The following is a 12,999-nucleotide window of genomic DNA, read 5'->3' as shown; positions in this document are numbered from 1 at the left end:
TGTCCTCGACCCAACCATCTTTAGCTGCTTCATCAATGACTTTCCTTCCATCATTAGGTCAGGAGTGGGGGTGTTCACTGATGATTGCACAATGTTCAGCACCATTCATGACTCCTCAGATACTGAAGCAGTCCATGTCCAAATGCAGCAAGACCTGGACAAAATCCAGGCTTGGGCTGACAAGTGGCAAGTAACATTCACACCACACAAGTGCCAGGCAATGACCATCTCCAACAAGACAGAATCCATCCATTGCCCCTTGATGTTCAATGGCATTACCATCACTGAATCCCCCACTATTAACATCCTGGAGGTTATTGTTGACCAGAAAATTAACTAGACCAACCATATAAATACTGTGGTTACAAGAGCAGGTCAGAGGCTGGGAATCCTGCGGTGAGTAACTCACCTCCTGACTCCCCAAAGCCTGTCCACCATCTACAAGGCACAAGTCAGGAGCATGATGGAATACTCCCCACTTGCCTGGACGAGTGCAGCTCCCACAACACTCAAGAAGCTCGACACCATCCAGGACAAAGCAGCCCCGCTTGATTGGCACCATATCCACAAACATTCACTCCCTCCACCACCGACGCACAGTAGCAGCAGTGTGTGTACCATCTGCAAGATGCACTGCAGCAACTCACCAAGGCTCCTAAGACAGCACCTTCCAAACCCACGACCACTACCATCTAGAAGGACAAGGGCAGCAAATAGATGGGAACACCACCACCTGGAAGTTCCTGTCCAAATCACACACCGTCCTGACTTGGAAATATATTGACAGTTTCTTCACTGTTGCTGGGTCATAAAACCATAAGACATAGGAGCAGAAAGTAGATCATTCGGCTCATCGAGTCTGCTCCGCCATTCAATCATGGCTGATAAGTTTCTCAACGCCATTCTCCCGCCTTCTCCCCGTAACCTTTGATTCCCTTACCAATCAAGAACCTATCTATCTCAGTCTTAAATACACTCAGTGACCTGGCCTCCACAGCCTTCTGTGGCAATGAATTCCATAGATTCACCACTCTCTGGCTAAAGATGTTTCTCCTCATCTCTGTTCTAAAAGGTATTCCCTTTACTCTGAGGCTGTGCCCTCGGGTCCTAGTCTCTCCTACTAATGGAAACATCTTCCCCACGTCCACTCTATCCAGGCCTTTCAGTATTCTGTAAGTTTCAATTAGATCCCCCCTCATCCTTCTAAACTCCATCGAATATAGACCCAGAGTCCTCAAACGTTCCTCATATGTTAAGCTTTCATTCCTGGGATCGTTCTCGTAAATCTCCTCTGGACCCTCTCCAGGGCCAGCACATCCTTCCTGAGATACAGGATCCAAAATTGCTCACAATATTCTAAATGTGGTCTGACCAGACCTCAGCAGCACATCCCTGCTTTTATATTCTAGTCCTCTCAAAATAAATGCCAACATTGCATTTGCCTTCCTAACTACCGACTCAACCTGCAAGTTAACCTTGAGAGAATCCTGGACGAGGACTCCCAAGTCCCTTTGCACTCCAGATTTCTGAATTCTCTCCCATTTAGAAAATAGTCTATGCCTCTATTCTTCCTACCAAAGTGCATGACCTCACACTTCCCCACGTTGTATTCCATCTGCCAGCTTCTGCAGCCTCCCTGCCTCCTCAATACTACCTGTCCCTCCACCTATCTTTGTATCATCTGCAAACTTAGCCAGGATGCCCTCAGTTCCTTCATCTAGATCATTAATGTATAAAGTGAAAAGTTGTGGTCCCAACACTGACCCCTGCGGAACTCCACTAGTCACCGGCCACCATCCTGAGAAGGACCCCCTTATCCCCACTCTCTGCCTTCTGCCAGACAGCCAATCTTCTATCCATGCTAGTACCTTGCCTCTAACACCTGGGCTCTTATCTTACTGAGCAGCCTCCTGTGCAGCACCTTGTCAAAGACCTTCTGGAAGTCCAAGAAGATAACATCCATTAGCTCTCCTTTGTCTAACCTACTCATTACCTCCTCAAAGAATTCTAACAGATTTGTCAGGCATGACCTCCCCTTGATGAAACCATGCTGACTTTGCCCGATTTTACCATGCACTTCCAAATATTCTGAAATCTCATCCTTAATAATGGACTCTAAAATCTTACCAACAACCATGGTCAGGCTAATTGGCCTGTAATTTCCCGTCTTTTGCCTCACTCCCTTCTTAAACAGGGGGGTTACATTAGTGATTTTCCAGTCCTCTGGGACCCTCCCTGACTCCAGTGATTCCTGAAAGATCACCACTAACACCTCCACTATCTCTTCAGCTATCTCCCTCAGAACTCTGGAGTGTAATCCATCTGGTCCAGGTGATTTATCCACCTTCAGACCTTTCAGTTTTCCTAGCACCTTCTCCTTGGTAATGGCCACCATACTCACCCCTGCCCCCCGACTCTCTTGAACTTTAGGGATATCACTCGTGTCTTCCACCATGAAGACTGACGTAAAGTACCTATTCAGTTCCTCCGCCATTTCTTTGTTCCCCACTACCACTTCTCCAGCATCATTTTCCAATGGCCCAATGTCCACTTTTGCCTCTCTCTTACCCCTTATGTATCTAAAAAAAAACTCTTGCAATCTTCTTTTATATTACTGGCTAGTTTACCCTCATATTTAATCTTTTCCCTCCTTATTTCTTTTTTGGTTATCCTCTGTTGGTCTTTGTAGGCTTCCCAATACCCTGGTTTCCCACTGCTCTTCGCCGCATTGTATGCTTTCTCTTTAGCTTTTATGCTGTCCCTGACGTCCCTTGTCAGCCATGGTTGCCTCGTCCTCCTTTTACTATGCTTCTTCTTCCTAGGGATGGATTTTTGCTGCGTCTCCCAAACTACTCCCAGAAACTCCTGCCATTGCTGTTCCACTGTCTTTCCTGCTAGGCTCATCTCCCAGTCAATTCTGGCCAGCTCCTCCCTCATGCCTCTGTAGTTGCCTTTATTCAACTGTAATACCGTTACATCTGATTCCAGCTTTTTCTTCTCAAATTGCAGGGTAAATTCTATCATATTATGGTCACTTCCCCCTAAGGGCTCCTTCATCTTAAGCTCCCTTATCAAATCTGTCTCATTACACATCACTAAATCTAGAATTGCCTATTCCCTAGTGGGCTCCACCACAAGCTTCTCCAAAAAGCCATCTCGTAGACATTCCACAAATTCCTTTTCTTGGGATCCACTACCAACCTGATTTTTCCAGTCTACCTGCATATTGAAATCCCCCATGATCACTGTAACCATGCCTTTCTTACACGCTTTTTCTATCTCCTGGTGTATCTTGTCCCCCACATCCTGACTACTGTTCGGAGGCCTGTACATAAATCCCATTATGGTTTTTTTTTACCTTTGCGGTTCCTCAATTCTACCCATACAGATTCTACATCATCTGACCCTACGTCATTTCTTGCTATCGATTTAATTTCATTTCTTACTAACAAAGCAACCCCACCCCCTCTGCCAACCTGCCTATCTTTTCAATACGATGTATATCCTTGGATATTTAGCTCCCAGTCTTGATCCCCTTGCAGCCATGTCTCCGTGATGCCCACCCCATCATACCTGCCAATTTCAATCTGCGCCACAAGCTCATTTACCTTATTTCGTATACTGCGTGCATTCAGATACAACACATTCAGTCCTGTATTTCCCATCCCTTTTCTCATCATCGTCCCTTTATCTGATGTGCTTGAAGTTAGATTCCTAGCCCTTTCCAAACACTCTGTCCTATGCTGTGTTCTGGAGACTTTAATAGCCTCTCCTGGGCTCTCCTTTCTTTTCAGTTTTTTCATAATTTCCCATGAAGTTGAATCCACCCCCCCACACGCTAACCTGCTGCTTTGTTTCCCATTAGTCATACTTCTTGGAGTGTTACCCTTCCCTTCCCCCCTACTTTCTAGTTTAAAGTCCTGTTGACCACCCTATTTATCCTTTTCGCTAGGACATTGGTCCCAGATCAGTTCAGGTGGAGACCGTCCCAATGGTACAGATCCCTCCTGTTCCAATACTGATGCCAGTGCCCCACGAAATGGAACACCTCTTTCCTGCACCACTCCTTTAGCCACATGTTTACTTCCCTTATCCTCGCGTCCCTATGCCAAAATCCTGGAACTCCATCCCTAACAGCACAGTGGGTGTACCTACACCACAGGGACTGCAGCGGTTCAAGAAGGCAGCTCATCACCACCTTCTCAAGGGGCAATTAGGGATGGGCAATAAATGCTGGCCCAGCCAGCGACACCCACATCCCATGAATGAATAAAAAAAAGTCTAATGAACCTTCATCCCTCTGAGACAAGTGTACCCTTCCGTAGATAAGGAGGCCAAAACTGTGCACACAGTACTCCAGGTGTGGTCTCACCAAACGCCTTATGGATTCATTCCTGCTTCCTCCTGAGTGGGAATGTCTGGAGAAAAGTTTATCAACCGTATAATCAAACCAATTGTTGACAGCATCAAAACATGTGCTTCGAACACTTGGAGGTGAAGCAATTTCTCATGTAATTCTTTGTCAGTAACTGTCCAAGACATTATATCATATCTCCAACAACACTCAAGAAGCTCGACGCCATCCAGGACAAAGCAGCCCCGCTTGATTGGCACCCCATCCACAAACATTCACTCCCTCCACCACCGACGCACAGTAGCAGCAGGGTGTGTACTATCTACAAGATGCACTGCAGCAATCACCAAGGCTCCTTAGACAGCACCTTCCAAATCCACGACCTCTACCATCTAGAAGGACAAGGGCAGCAGACACATGGGGAACACCACCACCTGGAGTTCCACTCCAAGTCACTCACCATTCCGACTTGGAAATATATCGGCCGTTCCTTCATTGTCACTGGGTCAGAATCCTGGAACTCCCTCCCTAACAGCACTGTGGGTGTACCTACCCCACATGGACTGCAGCGGTTCAAGAAGGCAGCTCACCACCACCTTCTCAAGGGGCAATTAGGGAAGGGCAAAAAATACTGGCCTTGCCAGCAACACTCACATCCCATGAAAGAAAAAAAACATTAATACATTAACTTCGCTCAACAAGCATATTTTAAAAAATATATATACACTTGTCAGCAGCTTAAAGATACTTTAAATATACCTTTTTTTTAACCACTCCCCAAATTTAATCTTAAATCTGAAATTATTCCCAAAATTTTAACTACAGATGTGAATCAAAAGTTTATTTTCAATTTGAAACTATTCACAAAAGATTATCTTCAGATTTGAATAATTCCCAAAAATTCCACCTAAATTTTAAACTATTCCCAAAAGTTCCCCTTCATTGTTCCCAAAAAAATTACCTTCAGCATCCAACTTTTCCTGAATGCTGAATTGACATTTTAAATAATTCCCCCCAATTTTAAATGACATTTTAAATAATTTTCAAACGTTCGCTGACATTTAAATCATACAGTTTAACTCCGATTTTGAACGATTCCCAAAAGTTCATCCTCAGATTGAAACAATTCCTCCCACCACCACCCCTCAAAAAAATGCATCAAACTATCCCCACAAGTATTTTCAGCAGTTTTAAGATACTTTAAAAGGTCTGAAAGTGTTTGTGGAACTTACTTCGTAAAGAGCTGGGGACAGCGACTGTTGATACTGCGAGAGGGAGACAAATCTGAAATACACTCACTCGCTCACCGCCAGCTGAAATTTGGACTGGGTATCGCACTGATCTTTCACCTGAACATCGGGCATTGCGAGTTGAAACCGAAATCAAAAGCACTGGACTTTCCCCCGTTGGAGAGACACCTCCTTCTGAGATCATTGTCACCACGTGTCTAGCAGCCCCAATGCGGTTACTTGCAACATGTTTCTCCCTTTGCTTAGAGGCAAATGAGTGATTTTTTTTTCTTTATCTGTCGAGTTTAGAGAACTGGGGATTCAGTGCAGATTTTAAAACTGGTGAAAAATCTACCTGATTAGTCCCACTCTCCACCACCACCCCCCCCCAACCTGCTCTTTACCCCCCAGCTCTGTAAATGTTTCCCCTTCAAGTATTTATCCAATTCCCCATCTGAAAGTTCCTATTGAATCTGCTTCCATCCTAACCCCTGAACAATGTACACCTTAGATCATTGAGAACTGTCTCCTGTGAGCAGGTTACCCAGGCTCGAATTGAAACTTCTCTTCATTAGAAAGGAATTGCAAAGGAGATTTACTCCAATGGTCCCAGGGATGAGGGACTCCAGGAGAGACTGGGGAAGCTGGGATTGTTCTCCTTGGAGCAGAGTAGGTTAAGGGGGAGATTGAATCGAGGCGTTCAAAATCATGAGGGGTTTTGGATCGAGTCAATAAGGAGAGACTGTTTCCAGTGGCAGGAGGGTCGGTAACCAGAGGGGACACAGATTGAAGAGAATCGGGAAGAGAACCAGAGGGGGAGATGAGGAGAATTTTTTTTTTGGACACAGCGAGTTGTTGTGATCTGGAAGGCGCTGCCTGAAAGGGCGGTGCAAGCAGATTCAATAGGAACTTTCAAAAGGGGGGGAATCGGAGAAATACTGGAAGGGGGAAATTTTGCAGGGATATGGGGGAAAGAGCGGCGGGATGGGGGGAGAGTGGGAAGTAATTGGATAGATCTTTCAAAGAACCAGCAGGGCCATGATGGGCTGAATGGCCTCCTCCTGTGCCATGTGACTTAGAGACCAAGCACTGCGCCTTCCCCTTGAAGAATTCGTACCTTGCGTCCCGTTAACATGATTGTGGAAATGGAGACGTGAGCTGATAGGGAGCCCAGTTCATGGCCAGGATTTTCCCCTCGGCGATTTGGGGGTGGGGCCCGCTCGCTGAGGGGGGAAAATGAAGCGGGGTGATGTCAGGAGGAATCCCCGACGCCATCCTGGTCCCTGTAAATTTTAAGGAAGGCGGGTAGGACAGCGAAATCAGCTGTCCGCCCGCCGACCTGTCAATAGCCAATTGAGGCCACTGACAGGCTAGTTAGACCATAAACCCATAAGACACAGGAGCGGAAATTAGGCCATTCGGCCCATCGCGTCTGCTCCGCCGTTCAATCACGGCTGATAAGTTTCTCCACCCCATTCTCCCGCCCTCTCCCTGTGACCTTTGATCCCCCTTACCAATCAAGAACCTATCTCGCTCTTCAATACGCTCAACGACCTGGCCTCCACAGCCTTCTGTGGAAATGAATCAATAGTTAAGATAAGGAAAGGCCCTGTCTGTCCAGGCTTAAGGCTGCCGGACAAGCCAGGAGTCCCAGCAAGCTCCAGGTTATTCAGGAAACTTCATCCACTGGCGGGATGAAGATTCATGTCCGTTTTTTAAAAAAACATAATAAGACTTAAGTGTTTATTATTAACATGTCCCATCTCGTGCGGCGTTGTCACATGAGGGGGACATGTCAATAATTTTAATATTTTTCTATTTTTAGACTTTACTTACCCGTCACGAATCTCCCTGAGACAGGACTTTGCCTCAGGGGGTAGTGTGCGCATGCAGGAAAGAGCGCACTTTGACGGCTGGGGGGGGGTGGGGAGGTTGGGGGGGATTCCCTCCCCACCCCCACTCGCTTCCCCTCGGGCAGGCCGCTGGGTGGGCCTTAATTGGCCCGCCCACTCAAAATGGCGGGGGGAGGGGGCCCCTGTTTCGGAGGCGGGGGTCGGCTGTCCGCTCGCCGCCAAGCCGGCAGGGCCCACCCAGGGCAAAATTCTGCTCCACGTCTCGAAGTGCCATTAGCCCTCAGGCAATTGTATTACCATCACGGTGATGTAACCAAGCAGAGATTACCCCATCAGGAAGCACATCCCTGCACTTGTTTGTGCTTGCAAGGTGTGAATACAAGCCTTGCGAAAAGGTGACTGAGAGAGTGGGCAGGGCCTATGTCAGGCTTCCACAATTCTGCCTCACACATATTCAGGTTCCTTTATCTACAAAATAAAACCATCCTTTAGATGAATTCGTAAGATGGTAAGAAATAGGAGCTGGAGTAGGCCGTTCAGCCCCTCGAGCCCCCCTATGCCATTCAATAACAATTTGGTTGATCTGATTCCACAGACTAACCATCCTCTGAGAGATGGAATTCCTCCTCATCTCCATCTTCAATGGGAGACCCACTTATCCTGAAACTGTGGCCCCCAGTTCTAGATTCCCCTCTCCACATCCACCCTGTCAAGCCCCCCCCCTCAATAAGGTTTCAGTAAGATTGCCTCTCATTCTTCTGAACTCCAACGGGTACAGGCCCAACCTGCTCAACCTCTCCTCATTAGACAAACCCCCTTCATCCCAGGGATCAGCCGAGTGAATCTATCCCTCCCTAAAGAGACCACAACTGTACACCGTACACTAGATGTCTTCTCACTGAATTACTGGTGTGACAACCTTTGCTCAACAAGAGTCACCATCAGCAACGACATTGTATTTAAGTGGCACATCAACAAAATTACACATCAACAAAATCTGACCCCGAGCCTCATGAGGAGATCACATGGGCTGGCAGCCAAAAGCTGGGTCAAAGAGGGAGGTTATAAAGAGCGCCTCAAAGGAGTTTGGGGACTAGTGAGATTGGTTTCAATGGGAGAGTTAGGGGGCTAGGGGGAGGGTCTTCGATTGGAGGGTTAGGGGATTAGCGAGATGGCCTTCGATGGAGAGTTAGGGGACTAGAAGGATGGTCTTGGATGGGAAAATTAGGGGATTAGAGGGATGGTGTTCGATGGGAGAGTTAGGGGATTAGAGGAATGGTCTTCGATGGGAGAGTTAGGGGATTAGAGGAATGGTCTTCGATGGGAGAGTTAGGGGATTAGAGGGATGGTCATCGATGGGAGAGTTAGGGGATTAGAGGGATGGTCTTGGATGGGAGAGTTAGGGGATTAGAGGGATGGTCTTGGATGGGAGAGTTAGGGGATTAGAGGGATGGTCTTTGATGGGAGAGTTAGGGGATTAGAGGGATGGTCTTCGATGGGGGAGTTAGGGGTTTAGAGGGATGGTCTTCGATGGGAGAGTTAGGAAGGAATGGAAGAATTTTCAATATTAAAAAGTGCTATATTGGCTGTAAAGTTCTTTGACAAGGTCCTTGTGAAAGACAGTATCAAATGCATGTTCATCCATTCACTCACTCGTTCTGTCCTTCCTTCTGTCTCCTCATTCCATGAAACCCCCACCCCGCTTTTAGCCGGCATTTTAAAGGGAGTTTTATTAATTTGTTAATAAAAGCAGCCAGTTTAATCCTGAAAAGCTGAGCTCTAACCTGGGAGATGTAAGGGATTATAGAGTATCGCTCAGTTGACAGAAACTGTTGCAGTGGGTTTATGTTATTCTGAAACTATATTTTGGCCTGAGGGAAGGTTGATCCTGTGACATGACTTGGGTGATATATGCTCCTGTCGCAAAACCCCTGTGGCTTTCTGTTTAGAAACGTCACCCTCTCTCCTTGTTTTCGGTTCATGCTCCTTCCTGTTGAGAAAATACATGCTGGAAATAAACCAGCAAGTTGTGGGCATTTGAGTTTCTACGTGGGAGAGTAAGATTGAAGGGAAACCAAAGGAGGAAATGAATGAAAAATAGAGACAGAAGGACAGACTGCGGAACAGAGGATATGTACCGAGGTTCTGCACTCATTCCAGGGTCCAATAGGACCATTAGAAAAATGGCAGGAGGCCATTCAGCCCCTCCATTCTGCACCACCATTCTGTCAGATTATGGCTGATCTGTATCTTAACTCCATCTACCGACCTCGGTTCCATAACCCTTCACCCCCTTACCCAATAAAAATCTCTCAATCTCAGTTTTGAAATTTTCAATTGACCCCTCCCATCCTCGACAGCTTTTTCTGCGGGGGAGAGTTCCAGATTTCCACCCCCACTTTGTGTGAAGAATGTGCTTCCTGACATCACCCCCTGAATGGCCTGGCTCTAATTTTAAGAAGCCGCCCCCTCGTTCTGTCTCTTTTCCCCACCACCCACCCCCACCCACCCCCCCCCAACTTCCTTTCCCCTTCCCCCACCAGAGGAAGTAGTGTCTCTCTATTGACTCTATCGAAACCTTTAGCCATCTCAAAAACCTCTTCTATATTCAAGGGAACCTGAACCTAGTCTATGCAACCTGCAATATAAGAACTTAAGAAATAGGAGCAGGAGGAGGCCATTCAGCCTCCCGAACCTGCTCCCCGGCTCAATAAAATCATGGTTGATCTACTATCTCAACCCCGCTTTCCCTTCCTGTCCAAGTTTCCCTCTTAGCCCTTATCCAACCTATTAAATTATGTTAACATCCTGGACCTCTTGATCAGGTCACCCCTGGTCCAGTCCCTGGAGTGAGGGCAGAACCTCCATATCCTCTGTTCCACACTCTGCCTCTCCGTCTCTCTATTTCTCATTCACTTCCTCCTTTGGCTGCCCTTCAATCTTACTCCCCCGCTGCAGGCCTCAATCCTAAACCCAGCAGAAGTACGATGGTCTCCATCTGCCCTGTATTCTTCTGGGAGGGTGGGTAACAGCAAGGGCTCACTAAATCCTGGGATGAGAGGGGAGCCTGATGAAACATAGGAACATAGAAACCAGGAGCAGGAGAAGGCCATTCGGCCCTTCGAGCCTGCTCTGCCATTCATTATGATCATGGCTGATCATCCAACTCAGTAGCCTGCTCCCGCTTTCTCCCCATACCCTTTGATCCCTTTCACCCCAAGAGCTATGTCTAACTCCTTCTTAACAGTGATTGAGTAGAATGGGGCTATATTCTCTGGAGTTTAGAAGAATGAGAGGTGATCCCATTGAAATGTATGAAAAATGTCAATTGACAGGATGTTACTCCCAACCCCCGCCCCCTCCACCACCCCCCCCCCCCCACCCCACCTCCTGCAGCCGCAGAGTCTAGAACTGGAAGCAGGGGTGGGGGGGGGGGGGGGCGCGGTCACAATCTCAGGATTAAGGGGTCGGCCATTCTGGACGGAGATGAGGGAAAATGTCTTCACTCGGAGGGCTGTGAATCTTCGGGATTCTCTACCCCAGAGAGCTGTGGATGCTCCATCGCTGGGCCCATTCATGACCGAGATCGATCAATTTTTAGGTGCTAAGGGAGAGGGCGGGTAAGTGGAATCGAGGTAGACGGTCTCCTCCAGCTCCCATTTCTTAAGCTCTTGTGTTCTTGAGCTCCCTGATGGGAGCCATTCTCGCTCCAGCTCCCTTTGGAATCACCAGGTGTGGAACTTGAGTTCCACATCTCCATCATAGTTTCGCCGTCGTGAGGAAAGGAGCCCTCTCTCCAGCGGCTGCAGCGTGACAAGATTGGCACTCTCTCTCGAGTGAAAGGAGGAGGTGTGTGTGTGAGAGAGAGAGAGAGAGAGAGAGAGAAGCGTGAACTGCACTAAGACATCCTGTCAACATCACATCAAAGAATGAATCATTCTTATCCTTTTAATCATCTGTCAGAGGCAGGAAGGGGAAGCGGATGAGATAAAGAGATTGAGGGCAGATAAGAGGCGTCCAAGATGATAACAAGGTTAGGTGAAGTACACAAAGTAAACCTCCTCCCATTAGCAAAACCAGGGGACCAAGATTTGAGGTTTTGGGCAAGAGATAGAGGGCGGATGTCAACACAAACCTTTTTACACAACGAGTGGTGACGAGCTGGAACTTGCTGCCTATGAGAATGGTGGAAGCGGAGATGATGAACGATTTCAAAAGGAAATTGGACAGACGCATGAGGGAAATAAACTTGCAGGGATACAGGTATCGGGGGGGCAAATGGGACTGACTGGAATGCTCTACAGAGAGACGGCATGGACTCGATGGCCTTTATCTCTGCTGTAAGATCCTCGAAAACTCTCCCTATCTCTGCAACTTCCTCCAGTCCCTACAACCCTCCCTATCCCTGTAACCTCCTCAGCCCCTAACCCTCCCTATCCCTGTAACCTCCTCCAGCCCCTACGACCCTCCCTATCCCTGTAAACCTCCTCCAGCCCTACAACCCTCCCTATCTCTGTAACCTCCTCCAGCCCCTACAACCCTCCGAGATCTCTGCGGTCCTCAAATTCCAGCCTCTTGACCACCCCCCTATTCCCATCACTCCACCATTGGCGGCCGTGCCTTCAGCTGCCTGGGGGGCCCTGAGCTCTGGAATTCCCTCCCTCAACCTCTCCACATCCCTCTCTCTCTCTCTCTCCCCTCCTTTAAGACGCTCCTTAAAACCGACCTCTTTGACCAAGCTTTTAGTCACCTGCCCGTGATATCTCCTCATGTGGCTCGGGGTCAGATTTTGCTTTATAATTGCTCCTGTGAAGTACCTTTTGAATGTTTTATTACGTTAAAGATCCCATATAAATGTAAGATGTTGCTGCTGTACGATTAATTGGCCAACATAACGACTCAGTTCCCACTGGTGTAACGATTGAACTGGTGATATGAGGGAAAACCCCAGTGCTGGTCTACCCATTGACCCTGACTTGATACGAATGAATCATGTTGCCATAACATCCAACTGGCAACAGCCTGGGGACAGACCGAGAGTCGGAACTGCTCAGAAAACTGTTCAGCTGACTCATTGGTAGAAACTTCCACCCTGAAGTCCGAGTTTGGTGGTGGGCCTGGTAGCAGGAGTGATCCCTCTGGGTGGGCTGGTGGTCGGGGGAGAGTGTTGGTGGTGGTGTTAAGATGGCTGACCATAGGCGTTCTGGGACTTGTCAGCTCCACTAAATGTGCATCCACGAGGAGCTCGCCGACTCTCAAAGAGGGGGCGGGAAGGAAGCCTCCTTCTCCGCTCTTACCTCATGGGGTTGAAGGTCCGGGAGCCATATTTAAAGAGCATCTGGGACACCCCACACTATCCCTTCCACCCTTCCCCCCTGACCCTTCTCCTCCTCACCCTTCGACCCTTCTCCTCTGATCCTTTCCCTCTGACCCTTCCATCCTTCCCCCGCTGACCCTTCCATCCTTTTCCTTCTGCCCCTTCCACCTTCCCCCTCTGTCCCTTCCACCCTTCCCCCTCTGACCCTTCCACCCTTTCCCCTCTGTCCCATCCACCCTTCCCCCT

General features: G+C 48.1%; 1 protein-coding gene across 1 annotated transcript in view; it reads right to left on the bottom strand.

Annotated features, from left to right (window-relative positions):
• The window catches only part of LOC121271093 (CD276 antigen-like), a 31,299-nt gene extending 25,554 nt beyond the window's left edge, over positions 1-5,745 (bottom strand). Inside the window, exon 1 of the mRNA XM_041176835.1 lies at positions 5,587-5,745. The gene's annotated coding sequence lies outside the window, so the exon portion shown is untranslated. The remainder of the gene's footprint in view (positions 1-5,586) is intronic.
• Between the last annotated feature and the right edge of the window lie 7,254 nt (positions 5,746-12,999).

Source organism: Carcharodon carcharias, chromosome 29 (genome assembly GCF_017639515.1).
Source record: "Carcharodon carcharias isolate sCarCar2 chromosome 29, sCarCar2.pri, whole genome shotgun sequence".
In the NCBI taxonomy this organism is placed as follows: domain Eukaryota; kingdom Metazoa; phylum Chordata; class Chondrichthyes; order Lamniformes; family Lamnidae; genus Carcharodon; species Carcharodon carcharias.
The sequence above is the reverse complement of the archived record's forward strand: the minus strand, read 5'-3'. Positions and strand labels throughout refer to the sequence as shown.